Genomic DNA, 14,028 nt, shown 5'->3' with positions numbered 1-14,028 from the left:
GAGCTCATAAAAGCAATGTAATTACAAGCCCGGGAAAGTTAACCCTTTGTTAGCGTCTGACAAAAAGTAATTCTGTATCTATGTCACTGGCAAAAGCATTGGACGCAGGGGTATGTGTGAAATTTGCAGGCCCTGGGGTGAATGTTGGATATTAGCACCAAGGCGGGGGTGCCAATCAATCAGATTGTTTGGATCGGGAGCTGAATCCCGCTTTCCAAGCAACCTGATGGCTGATTTCCCACCATGCCTTTTCCCCCCTACGATTCCTTTCCGACCAGTCATGGTTCCCGTCCCTCCCAACCCTGCTCTCGCACTCACCTTATTCCTGTGGTGGCGGCGCAACCACCACCGCTGCTCCACCCTCTCGGGCCATCATGAAAATGGAAGAGGGCATCCACATGGAGCCCTGCCTTCCAGCTCCACGGCGGCCAACTTAGGTAAATGTTATGCACAAATGAACGTGACACTGCCAGCATGTCCTTTTCATTCACCCAAAATACATGGCTGTAGGCACCTGGGTTTCTGGATTGACTTTTGGTGCTAATACCAGTAACACCTCCTTGCCCTGCTCAGGGCCACACACAAGATCACCAAAAATGGTAGAAGAGCGCAACATAAAGCTGCTTTGTATTACATTACTTTAGATAACAGAATTATATCTCTTTGTCTGTGACGTCAGAAGAACGAAAGGCTGAGTCAACCCTGGATTTTAATTTCTGGCAGGAAGATTACACATAGATCTTGGAAGCAGGTTCACTAATCAGCGGAGCTGGGACCTGCTGATTGTGCACCATGTATTCAACCCAGTCAGCTACCATACTGGAATTGAAACTTTCGAAATACATGCTGTGCACAGCTCGCCCTGCCTCAAAGACGCGCTTACATGGGTTTGGGAACTGTGAATTGCAGGTTATATCTTTAATCCGCTGAGCTACTTCATCAGGAAGTTAAATATGTGACACACAGAGGGCAAGGAAAGTGCTACCCCCGGTTCATTATCCAGGTGAGCTACCATACTGGAATTGAAACTTTCGAAATACATGCTGTGCACAGCTCGCCCTGCCTCAAAGATGCGCTTACATGGGTTTGGAAACTGTGAATTGCAGGTTATATCTTTAACCCGCTGAGCTACTTCATCAGGAAGTTAAATATGTGACACACAGAGGGCAAGGAAAGTGCTACTGCCGGTTCATTATCCAGGTGAGCTACCATACTGGAATTGGTACTTGCTACCTTAAAGTTGCACACATGAGCAGAAAAGAGCTGACAATGAGCAGAAAAGAGCGAGCTTACTGAGATAGGAACCTAAAGACAAGACACCCCTATATGCAGTTGCGACCTTAGCCTACCGCACATCAGTCACAGTGACTCACTGCATTATCCCACCAACAAGAATGGTACAAGGCACAATTCTATAATGAAATTTCACTAATCTATTTTTAACCAATTAAAAAAAAAAGAATACGTGTATCTCCTTCTAAAGAATGAAAGTCCAAGTTAACCCTGCCCTTTAACCGTTATAAGAGATTATCCTCCTAAAGAAATCTATTTTATATGTATTCACTTAAATGGTATTACTGGTATTAACCTCAAAAGCATACAAGGCTCACAAGACACAGGAATGAACATAGTGCAGTGCCTGGCTGCAGTAATTGTCCTTCCACTTTGAATGTTTTCCCATTTAAGATTTAACTGTGGCCTCTGGCTGTACCATTGCAGTAGCCCCAGGAGGCTGCAGCACTACCATGCACATACAGGATATTGTACACAGTATAGAAGGGATAACAGATAGTTTGGAGTCATAATTAGCAGTTCGAGGCATTGGTCACTGAAAGGTGGATAGCTATGGGAATGTATCTGCAGGCCTAGGTAGGAGGCAGGTGCAAGAGGTGATTAGCAATTATGGGGTGGTTTGCTTGTTTTTGGGTAGGACATGCAGGTAATTGGTTGGCTCTGAACAGCTTTGCTTAACTGGTGAAGAGAGGGAGCGAGGTTGAGGGCCAGCTAAGAGGAAGCTTGTGTTGGAGTCTGGAGACATATGTCATAAAAGCCTATTGCTTAATTGTTTCATATTTTAGACTTCATGTCTTGCCAGTGGCTGGACGGAGTCATGTCTGTGGGGTTTGACATTGGCAATTATTTGGCGGTTTGGTTTCTTAGTGTTGAATGATAAGGCGACAGTACACTAAGTCTTGGAGTAATTGTATGCCTGAATGGGGGGAAGTGTAGCTCTCTCAATGTGGGAGTGATGAGGTGCAAGATTGCCCTATGCTCAGATGGACAGCCGTGGTGAAAACTCTCTGAAGCGAGTCTGAGGTGCTACACAGTAATCTCATGGATAAAGCGTTCAATACATTGATGTTGAAGACGACATGGGCTTGGGAAGTTGCTAATAGAAAATACATATACCACAGGACACTCAGTTGGCAACAGGCTGTTTGGGATTTCTTGCAGCTGTGTCCCTTGAAGGTGAGCAGTGCACCCTAGACATTGGGCACAGCGGCTGAGGGAAAGGGAAACCAATTTGGGGCTGTTAAGGTCAGACCCAATTCAACTTGAACATCTGTACGACCTAAGATGGATATGCATCTTTCCAGCTGGACACTTTGCTGTCTATGGGACAGGAAAGTAGCACACAATCCAATTTAGAAGTCAGGGAATTGAGGAAGGTGGGCCTGGCAATGAACAGCATCTAAGGACATTGATCGGTCAAGGAGAAGGAGCAGCCATGATTTGGGGTTGATTTACCAAAGCGGAAATGTTCGAGGGAGAAAAGACAGAGATTACTTTTTCGAAATAATCTTCAGTCTTTTCTCCCCTGAACATTACTGAGTTACCCAAACCCCTACCCACACCCCTACCCACACCCCCAACACACCCCTACCCACACCCCCCACACCACTACTTACCTTGCATTCCGTCTCGTGCTGGTCACTGCAACGCCTGTTCCCTTTCACTTCTGTGATCGGGAACTGGCGCCACAGGGCCCTTTCCTTTTTTGTTTCTTTTTTTACTATACTAAACTTTTTTGGGGGGACTGCGGAACAGTTGCGGGGGACACCCTCACAACCCCTGCTCACAGCATAGGGAGCAGGGGTCGCTACAGCCCCCAGCACCAAATGCGTGATTTGGTCAAACTTTTCGGCCGTCGGATTTTTCGAACAGCCAAAATTCTGCCAAATCACGCATTCTGTATTTTTTATTCGGTCATTTTGTCTGAAACTGCAGTCATGGGTTCCCTTTGCCACTCATCACAGGGATATCATTGATAACCTGGATAGCGAAGCTATTGGTGCTGTGTCAGTGGTGGAACCCTGAATGGGAGGCGTGTAGGAGGTGAGAGGGGTGCAGATGTATTTGGTGCTGCATTGCTATAGGGTTGTCCCAAATAGGAGGCTGATTGTTGGTGGTGGGTGAATGAAACGTATGTTAGCTGTGAATCTGCGTCCACTTGAAATGCTAGAAACGGATTCACGTCTCTAGGTGATGGTATTTTGATAGCAGAGGAAGGGATGTTGATGTAATTTCAAGTAGTGGCTTTGAGGGTGATGGAGATGCTGATAAGTTCCTCTATGGCCAGTAGTACACATGAGCCGCCATTTGATTACTATCGCACGGCGGACATGATGGGATTCCCAACTGGGCAGTTGATGGGGTTGATGTTGTGGTGAATGGTGCTGATCGTTTTGATTAAGTATTTGTTCCTGGCATTTGATTTTATTTCTTTATTTCATCTGGTACAGATTGAGGTGATAGAGGCATGATGCAATGGCAGACGGTCCTACAAAGGGTTTTGCGTTCATCTTTTGCTTTTGTGATTATTTTCAGAGAGATCTAAACGTTGGCTGTGATAATAGAGTAGTTGTATACAGTGCGTGTTTCATTTAAAAGAGTGGGATCTGCGTGTGCTCGGAACTTGTGCCAATGATTTTGCTGTGTGCAGATTTATCTTGTATTTTTCTTCCGCAGAAGCGGATGCACGTAGAGCTGTGGTCTGACATAAGGTTATGCTGAATTAGTAACATATTGCCTGCTTTTAGGGACTATGTTACAAGTGAACCATCAGTATTTCCTTGAAGGCTTGGGTCATTTTTCAGTTGGTTTAGGGTGCCAAGTAATACTTGGGAGGGGATTGGTTGGAATCTAGTCAGGTGCAGGCGGCTCGGACTAGCCTATTGGGCAATAGGCCAATGGCCGAACCAAAAACACAAAATGCTGGTGTGGGCCAGTTGCTTTGGTCAATGTGGGCCTCTTTTTGGGCAAATTTGGGCCAGTTCGATGAGTTTATTCACTCTGCGGCTAGTAGTTTCTCTGCAGCTAGTAATTTTATACTTGTGTCGCTGAATTAATATTCTTTAAAATGCACACATTGCATCACACTTTATCAAACAACTTCCCCTTTGTTGCTATTCAAACAGTTTCTCAAAAGGAATGCATAGCCATTTGCAACTGTGGGCCAATTTCTCATTGGTGTGCGAGGCATTTTAATGGCCCCAGTGATTGTGGGGAGGCAGAGAATATCCAGATTAGTGTGGTGTCCTTGGAAAGGGTGCTGAGAGAGTTTTGAAGTTTGAGGCACCCATTGAAGTAAGTGATGAAAATGACCAGGAGGTTCCATTGAGGATGACAAGCCCACCACATGTTTTGCATGTGGTAATTATTAATGGGTGGGGGGGCGTGTAAGTCCAATTTGAGTGAGGAACAGCGTGATGCGGTGGTGAGGTTTCCTAGCGGACATGAGTGAGCATCAGGGAAGCTGTTGTGTAAAGACTGCTGGTGGGTGTGGATTCGCAGTGGGATGCTGATGACACTAGCATACGTGTAGTTCCTTGTATAATCTGTCAGTGTGCACTGCTGCGCGGTTGTTGGGTTTGACATGTGCTAAGTACAGTTATTTCTAGTTTTTCATCGATCATGCTGATTGTGCCACTACCTGTTTCTCTGAAGTGTTGTATCTCAGCATATTTGTTCTTTGAAATGTTGCAGTCTATTTCTCGATATTCTTTTGGAAATTCGGAGTTCCCTCTCAGACCTGGTGAATGTCAAGGCAGAAAGGTTTCATCTTCTAGACTAGATTTTTTTTTAAAGTGTGTAATTCTGTCAAGGCTCCATCTACAAATCAAAAACCATGCAAACGTCTTTCCATTGTAGATGTCCTTGAATGCCACTCTTAGTTCCCACTCCTATCCCCCACCAGACTGTGCATCTGTCCCTTCCCCCCACCAATCACATTTCACTGGATTGTTTTTCAGCTTTCCCTCCTAGCTTCTAATCTTAAATATAGTATTGGTTTCTGTTACAGGTCTGTTTCCATGGGAACCGTGACGCCCGCTCTGCCTCAGATGGACACATTGATTTTCTGATCAGGAGCTAATGCGAGAACACACGACATGTCCACCCGATCACTCAGCGGGTCGCGCTCTCTCAGTACCCAAGCCACGGCTCTGGGCAGGTTTTCTGGAAGATCTGACTTTTGTATTCATATGCTCTCTCCAGTGGTCTAAATCTTATAGTTTTTATACTGTATGTACTTTTTTCTAAAGCATCTAAAATTTTGTAATAAACCATATAGATGGATTATCTTGTGTAGGGAGAATTTCTCCGATTCTTGTGTTGGTCCTGCCCGTAGGCGGGTGCTTTTTCCTTTGTTATAAACATTATCTGATCTTGTTTTGTGGCATTCCATAATTAACTGGAATTTGAGTGTGAACATCTGCATATCTTAGGCCTCAAAGTGAAAGATCTTCCAGGAAAATGGTTCTTTCTTGGCTCATACCAATGAACAAGCATAAAGGAATAGGAAGCCCACGAACAGCGTGGCTCCGACCGACGGCATTCCATTCCAATAGGATCTTTGAAAGAGGTGAGTAATGTAGTTACCGGCTGAGGTAGCCCAGTTGCCATTTTATGGATCACCTCATCAATTCATCGACCAGCGTAAGAGAAAACGAAGAGGGAAGATGATTAGGCAACAAGTTGGGCTACAGATCGAAGCAACCCAAAGAGTGTGCAACAATGTATGCATGTATGTCATTGGTTTTCCACGGCACAGGCCTAGCTTGGGGGCAAGAGAGTGCTGTACAATGCATGCCTATGATGCAATACGCAGCCAGGCAAGTTGGGCTAGAGGCAACAAAAAAAGGGGTAGTAGAGTTCATCAATGGAAACAAGGATAATGCCGGTTTGCTAAAGAGCACAAGGTCATCACTTAAACCATCAATATAGAATTCTGACTAATAGGCAACCCTCCACCTGCTTCGACCTGCACAAGTAAGCAAGGAAGTTCGTGACAAAGTGGTAATTGAAAGTATAATTCCAGCCCCAGTCGTATCACTCTGAAATCACAAGGGAAAGTAATCTCTCTTCAAAATGTGTGTTCCTAATTGCCAGGTGCCAGAGGCACAGGGGGACGGATGTCCAGTAACATCACATGTCTTTTCAGTGTTGGTACTACTTGATTAGGACACATGTATCACATATTAAACATGGTGCGAGTGATCAAGAAATGGCTTTATGATGAGTACCAACACAGTGCACTCCATCCTGGTATTTATTTCATGGGTCTACAGGGGAGGGCACGCGACGATTAACCCTGTGATTAACCCTGTGACTGTGGAGAGGCTATAACTTCTGGTGGGTCGTAGATGATGTGCTGTGTCAGAATGGAACTATAGCTTATGTAGGAAGGCAGCACAGGGAGGAGGTACAGAGGGATGTTTTGCTGAAACATTGGGCCTGTCATGTTGGGCTGGGGGTGATTTGCACCTGTGCTGAAGGGAAGAGTGGTTGGTTTATGGAGCTCCCATCACTGGCAGCAGTACTGAAGTAGCAGTGTGAGTCCCTGCTCAAATGGCCACTGAAGAACCAAGGTGCGGGCAGTTGCCAACTTCATGTTCCCTTCTTAACCAACCTCTTCAACTGTCTGTTTTTGGGAGTATTTACATAAAACTTTATCACTTGTGCCAAAGAGTTGCCCTTCCATTCAATTTGAACCAAAATAGTAACCTTGACCCAATGAAGAACCGTTTTCTAGGGTGTATAACCATGGCACTTTTACCTTGGCTCAGTAAGAGGGCACACTGTTCTTTAGTTAAAAACAAATAAATACACTCGCCCACCCACTTTTTAATTGTGATATGGTTTCCTTACACACAATGATTAAATTCACATAATTTCACATAGAAGATACCAGGAGTACAATGAAAAGTCACCTGAAATCATGTCCATACTAACACATAGCCCAAAACGAAAACATAAGTTATATGTTTAAAATACTGTACTATTAACCAGATTGATTTTTGTTCACAATAATTCAAAAATACATATACAAATCTATAAAGTGCTATCATGAGTGCTACTACTCGCTACCCCCTTGGCAACATATTCACAAGAAACGTACAGGTCACAATAAGATTCCCATGACCAAAAACGTGAAACCATTTTTTAATGAACTTTTACAACATTCAAACAGCACATAAACAAACTTCGCGGTATATGTTATGCATTTTTAAATATCTCACATATTATTAACCTTAGCCGCTGCTTACCTGCTACCCTCCCCCCTAACTGAGCCTACTCCATTTCGCCTTCCACCGTTATCTCCTCTAGGGGTATTTCCTCATCTGTATTTTGGGAGGTATCATATTCGCTGGGGCATTTCTGGGTGGACCCAGACAATGTGGCCACCAAGTGCCTCCAGGCTGTCAATGTATCTGCCTATTCCTCCCCGTCTCTGTTGGCTGCTTCGGTCCATATTGCCGTTTCTGTTTCAGCCCATCATTTTAGATCATTCCACCACACTTCTACCTTTGGTCTGTTAAATGCTTTCCAACTCATAGCAATTCTGCGCTTGGCAAGTAAATAAGCCAGGTCTTTAAGTTTACTCACATGCTTTAACTTGCATGGTCTAGGGAGCGCCCCAACCATACATGCCCACATTGATTCCACATCTAATGTGATCTCTTTCTCATTCAAGCGGTGGGCTACTTCTTTCCAAAATTCTGCAATTTCCGGGCATGCCCAGAACATCCCCGCATTCGCTTCTCCGCACTTGGGACATGATTGTATTTCTGCCCTCTTAAATCGGGCCATCCTCTGGGGGGTCATGTACGTTCTATGAGTTACGTATAGCTGGATTTGTTGCAGCCTTGCATTTCTAGACACCTTTTTATGGTATCTCTGTGCTCTTTCCCTCAGCCCATCATTCATACTTTCTCCCACTCCTCTTCCCAATCCCGTCTCAGCTGGGTCACTTCCTTCTCTACCCTGGTCATCAACATTCCATAGATTCGGGAAACCTCATGCCCTCCCTCTAAGATATCATAGATTGTTTCAATGGTTGTGTTGGGTTGGTCTTCCAGCACTATTTCAGACCATGTTGCTTTCACCCTTCGCACCAGTCTGGTGTATGTAATATATTGCCCTAGATGTAGACCTGTGTCCTCTATCACTGTGTTAAATTCCAATATCTTCCCATCTTGCTATATGTCTCCCATTGTTGCAATAACCACTGGTTCCCAGTTCTTGCGTATCGTCTTCCTCAATTGCACATCCCCTTTGGTCAGTGGTACTTGTGAGGAGCACAGAGTCAGGTTCTCCATGACCTGGCAAGCCTTCTGCCACATTTGCCATCCCAATTCCAGCATTCTCGGACAACCCTTTAGTTCTGATTTAGGCAGCCATATCCATTCTTTCAAGAAAAACAGGGTACATTCTGCCCTCAGCAGTCTCGACTCTGCTGTTGAATCTTCCGTTAGCCATCTGGCCACATATTGTAGCTGGCTGACCCAGTGATAATTCTCAAAATTGGGAAGTTTTATGCCTCCTCTGTCATATGTCTTCTGTAGTTTCCACAGGGCTATTCTGTTCCTGGTGTTGTGCCAGATGAAGCCTCTACATATGCTCTGGAGTTTGACAAAGAATCGCTTAGATATCATGTATGGTATATTCCTAAAGAAGTGTATCAGCCTTGGTAAGACAACCATTTTCAACAAGGCCGCTCTCCCCACCATGGCCAGAGGGAGCTTAGCCCAGAATCTCATGCTATTCTCAATGTTTGCCACTGCCTTCTCTGTGTTATGTTTGTGTTTGTCCTCCACCGCGTGATAGATATCTATCCCCAGGTATATGAAGGTTTCGGTCTCCCAGGTTATTTGTAGGATGGGTAGGTGTTCACGCGGAATCCCTCTACATCTTCCCAGGGGGAATATACACAACTTTCTGGGGTTAACAGCAATGCCAGGAAGTGACTCAAATTGCTCCATTACTTCTAGGATGTATTGCAGGTTTTCCTCCGGGTATTTCAAGTATAGCAACATATAATCCGCATACAATGATATTAGGTGTGGCCCTCCTTTCGTCAAGATCCCCACCTCTAGGTACTGTTATCTAAGGTATATCGCAAAGGTTCCAGTGCAAGAATGTATAGCATCGGGGACCAAGGGCACCCCTGTCTGGTACCTCTACTAAGTTGCCATCTTTCTGAAATATCCGCTCCCGTCTTAACTCTGGCTAATGGTGAGCTATAAAATAATTTCACCCACTTCAAATACTCGGGTCCTACTCCATATTCCTGTAAGGCTGCTATCAACCATGGCCATTTAACAGAACCAAAGGTTTTCACCGCATCTAAGGAAACAATTGCGAGTTCCTGCGCGTCTTCTTCAGTTTGCTCCATGACCCGGTGGAGCCTTCTAAGGTTGTCGGATATGCTCCTATGCGGAATGTATCCAGTCTGATCATGGTGTATACGTTTGCTTATGATCTGTCTCAATCTCCCTGCTAGAACAGCCGTGAGTATTTTGCTATCCTGGTTCAGAATGGATAGCGGTCTATACGATCCGCGGTCCATGCTCGGCTTGTTTGGTTTTAGAATCAGAATAATTATCTACGCTCTTAGGGATTCCAGCAGTATCCCTGTTTCAAAAGCTTCATTTAACATGGCCAGTAGTGGAGGAAGCACTTCTATCTTATATGTTTTATATAACTCGCTGGGGAGTCTGTCCGCCCCCAGGGCCTTGCAATAGGTAATTATTCAATCACTGTCTCTAGTTCCTCCAGTGTGATTGGGGCGTCTAGGTTCTCCCTCTCCTCAGCACTCAGTTTGGTAGGCCAATGTCCTCTAGTGTTTCCATTATTTCGCCCTGCTCACTCCCATCTGTGTCTCCATACAAACTTCTGTAGAACTCTAAGAACCCTTCATTCACTCCCTCCTGGGTGTCAAGTATCTGTCCTCCTTCCCCCTGTATTGCTCTTATCACTGGTCTTGTTGTCTCACTTTTATAAAACCATGCTAACAACCTCCCCAGCTTGTCCCCCCCCAGCGTGCTGCCTCTCTATGCATTACCTGTAATTTAAGTTACATATCCTTTCCCAGTGCACTTCACATTCTAACCGTAATTGATTTATAGTGTTGGCTTTTCCCGAGGAATCATCCCCTTTGACCATGATTGCCTCTAGCTTCTCCTCTGCCTTCTGTAGTTCTTGCAATATGCCTCCTTGCAGCCCTTTGTATTTTGCTATCGCTGATCCACTCACCACCACTTTAAATGCTTCCCAAAGGGTGCCAGCTGATTTTACACTTCCTGTATTGTTTTCAAAACATTCTACAATTTCCCTCCTCAGGTCTCTTCTAAACACTGTGTCCTTCAGTGCCTCGGCTCTCAGCCGCCATGTTGGGATCCTGGCTCTAGGGGGCTGATTCTGCCATGTTAAGACCAGTGGTGAGTGGTCTAAAAAGACCCTCAATTTATATTCGGTCTGCACTATCTCTCCTATCACCTTTGGGGAGGCGAACATGTAATCTAACCGTGTGTATTATGTATTATGTGGGGCTGAATAGTGCGAGTAATATCTATCATGTGGGTGGTGCAGCCGCCACATGTCTTCCAGCTTGAGGTCTCTTAACAGGGTTTTCACAGTTTTGGCTTTGGGGGAGGGTTTGTCTAATTTCCCATCTGACCTGTCAACCCTGGGATCCAGCGTACAGTTCAAGTCACCTCCCCATATGACCGCACCTCCCAGATATGGGCTTATTTTATTATATAACCTCTTAAAGTAGGCCACAGTATCTTGGTTCGGGGCATGTGTTAATAATACACACTTCTCTGTTTTCTATCAGTCCCTTTACTGCTACCATACTTCCTTCCGACTCTCCCGCAAATTGTAATAAATGAAAGGGGACATGCGGTGCCACCCAGGTGATTACCCCTCTAGCATATGCCGAATATTATGCTCCCACAGTGGTACCCCTCCATTTCTTTCTTATCTCTTCCAGTTTTTCCACAAAAAACATGAAACCATGTTTAAAAACATTATCCAATTTTAATACTAATTAATATTTATCTTCAATAGTTCAAAGTGTGTGTGAGAAATTCGACCATCCGCATGGGGAGTGTGCACTCGCCTGGGCTTTTTAATCCATGAAAATGAATGATGGGAGATCAACCTCTGAGAAATGTGTGAGGCCATTCTTCACACATTTCATTGGCTTCCCTCGTGTAACGCATAGTCAAGTGTACTCTGGGAAGACACAGCCTACAGGTGCTGACTTCCCCTGTCATATTCAGCTGGAATATGACAGCCACGGGTACATCAAAGCATCTCAAGAAGTGGGAAGGCACACCTTCCTCCAGCCATGGGCAGTCTCATTTAAAAATCAAAAACTCCATAGATATGCTTTCCTGTTTTGTCAATTTGGCTGGTGGCAATGCATACTAAAGAGAGAGATAATTGAGGCAACCCTAGAGGAGAGGCTTGGTTGTCGAAGAGACAACAGGAAGGCAGGGCTAAAATCCCTTTGGTATGCAATGTGTCAGCTTGAAGCTAGTTCCCACCACTCTGTATGAAACGGAGTAAATGGCCTGTCTGGGTCCAGCAGTTACCACAGGTATCCTTGTAGAGCAGACCCCTTTCAGTGGGACGAACGCTGTGATTTGTGGGAGACAGGAAGTCTGCTCCCATTACAAACTTCAAGGGAGAAGTGCACTTTAATCAAGAGTCACAGAGGACTCAGTTAACTAGAGAGAGACTTTGATCTACAACAGATGGGAAGATGGGTGGGACTTAGGTATGTGCTGTCACCCCTTGTCTGTCCTGTTGCAGAGCACTCTGGTCCTGACCTCATGCATACCAGAAGATTGTTGGTGGGGACCCAGCATTGATTCATTAAGGTGGATTTAGCCTGCACCAATCACTGGAGCCCATTTGGCTTGAAGAGAGGGCTGGATCCCTCAATTAGCAGATCATCCGATGACTTCAAAAGGAGTAAGAAGAAGGACTCATTTGGACCCAGGCTGAAGGTACAGTCTACCTTGCATCTTCTACCAGTGAAGGAAGTCCAGGTGTTCCAAGAGGGAAGCAAGATACCTCCCCAAAACATCTTTCAGGGAACAGAGGGAGATACCAGACTCAGAGGACCCGTCCAGCAGCTCCAGAACCGTTACCAGCCATCCCGCAGCAAGCCCTGGTAGGTTCTGCCAGTAAGCTTCCTCGGTGGGAAGTGCTGGAGAGTATATGAACTAAGGACATGGCTGTTGCCTGCAATCACTCTCCTGAGCTTTGGGCTGTCCACCTTGAAAGGACAACACAAGCCCTGCGAAGAAGCAAGGAGTGCCACACAAGCATCATCCAGTATCCATCTTTTAAGGACCTTTTCGAGACAGTCGAGTTCTCGAATGGCATCGGCTGCACCGTTGACTGTTGTCACGCTGCAGCCACAGGAGCCGTCCAACCAGCATTCCAGATCCGCCAACCATCACAGAGACAACGATTCTTGGCCCCGTGGCACCACGCCGGCCAGCCTGCAGACGACCGTCCAGCCTCACTTGCCGAACGGCCTGCCACCTTATACCTGCAGCTGTCTCTCAACACTAACTCTGTCTGAAGGGATGTGAACCACCCTGGAATCGCCTCAATGCTGTTGAGCACCAGGAACTTCTTCGGCACCATGTGCATTGTGGTTCTGCCCCCCCTGGTCTTTCTCCAAATGCCCCCATATATTTAAATTGATATTTTATTTCTATCGCGCTCGTACACAAGTGTTTCAGAGCGCAACAAGGCAATGGAGGGGAACGGGGGAGAACAATACAACAATCTTACTAGGCCCAGTGACATTGATATCGTGCAAGTGCATGGGAGGGGTGGTTGGGGAAAAGTGCATAGAATGGGGGAGAAGTGTAAAATTCGAAGCAAAGGAGAAACAGATAAATAATAACAATAAATAAATAAATAAATAAATAAATAAATAATAAAGGCAACAATCAGTGGTTGTGCAGCCAGCAATAGGAAAGTGTTAGGTTTAAGGCAGCAGACAGGGTAGGCCTTATAAGTGCAGGAAGAAAAAGGGGGTGCTGTATGGGTACAGATACAGACACCCATGCAAGGAGTGGCCCAGAGGCAGTGCAGGAGGGTGGCAGAGTGAGCAGGTACCTGGGCCCGGAGGACAGAGAGTGGCCAGGTGCACGGTGCCAAGAAAGAACAGATCAGCAGGGGAGAGGGGGAACGAAGGTAGAAGAAAAGAGGAAGGTCTTGAGGTGCTTCCGGAACCAGAGATGGTTTTCCTCAAGTTTTAGAATGGCAGGGAGGCAGTTCCAGAGGGAGGCCCCAGCCGAAGACAGATCTTCCCCCAGCTCATTTCTTTGAAAAACGACTGACCCTGAGGGAGTTAGAGGTAGAGGAGCGAAGAGCTTGAGAGGGGAGGTATTTGCGTAGGGATAGCTGAAGGTATTTCGGACACAGGGCCCAGAAAGCCTTGTGGACAATGCAGGGGGGTTTGAATTTAATCCTTGCATCTACTGGGAGTCAATGGAGGAATTTCAGAGCTGGAGAGATACGACCCCAGGGCTTGAGGCCATGACAAGTCTTGCAGTCGTGTTCTGGATTAGTTGCAGAGGGTGGAGAGTAGAGGCAGGTAGATTTAGAAAGAGGCTGTTACAATTGTCCAACCTAGAGAGGACCAGAGCTTGGGAGACCATGAGCTTCTGGGGGAAGGTGAGGAAAGGCAGAGTACCTCTGAGGAGGTGCAGTAGG

The 14,028-nt window shown here is 45.7% G+C and overlaps 1 protein-coding gene across 3 annotated transcripts in view; it reads left to right on the top strand.

Moving 5' to 3' along the window:
• The window catches only part of LOC138566693 (leucine-rich repeat and fibronectin type III domain-containing protein 1-like protein), a 799,167-nt gene extending 793,590 nt beyond the window's left edge, over positions 1 to 5,577 (top strand). For 2 of the 3 annotated variants that reach the window (XR_011301995.1, XM_069644277.1), the window contains one exon: positions 5,303 to 5,577. The gene's annotated coding sequence lies outside the window, so the exon portion shown is untranslated. Of the gene's footprint in view, positions 1 to 5,284 lie in introns of all 3 variants that reach the window. The other variant, XR_011301996.1, reaches the window with a different exon arrangement.
• Positions 5,578 to 14,028: the final 8,451 nt, after the last annotated feature.

The sequence above is a fragment of the Ambystoma mexicanum genome, chromosome 2p, assembly GCF_040938575.1.
Source record: "Ambystoma mexicanum isolate Mex_15411 chromosome 2p, UKY_AmexF1_1, whole genome shotgun sequence".
Lineage (NCBI taxonomy): Eukaryota > Metazoa > Chordata > Amphibia > Caudata > Ambystomatidae > Ambystoma > Ambystoma mexicanum.
The sequence above is the reverse complement of the archived record's forward strand: the minus strand, read 5'-3'. Positions and strand labels throughout refer to the sequence as shown.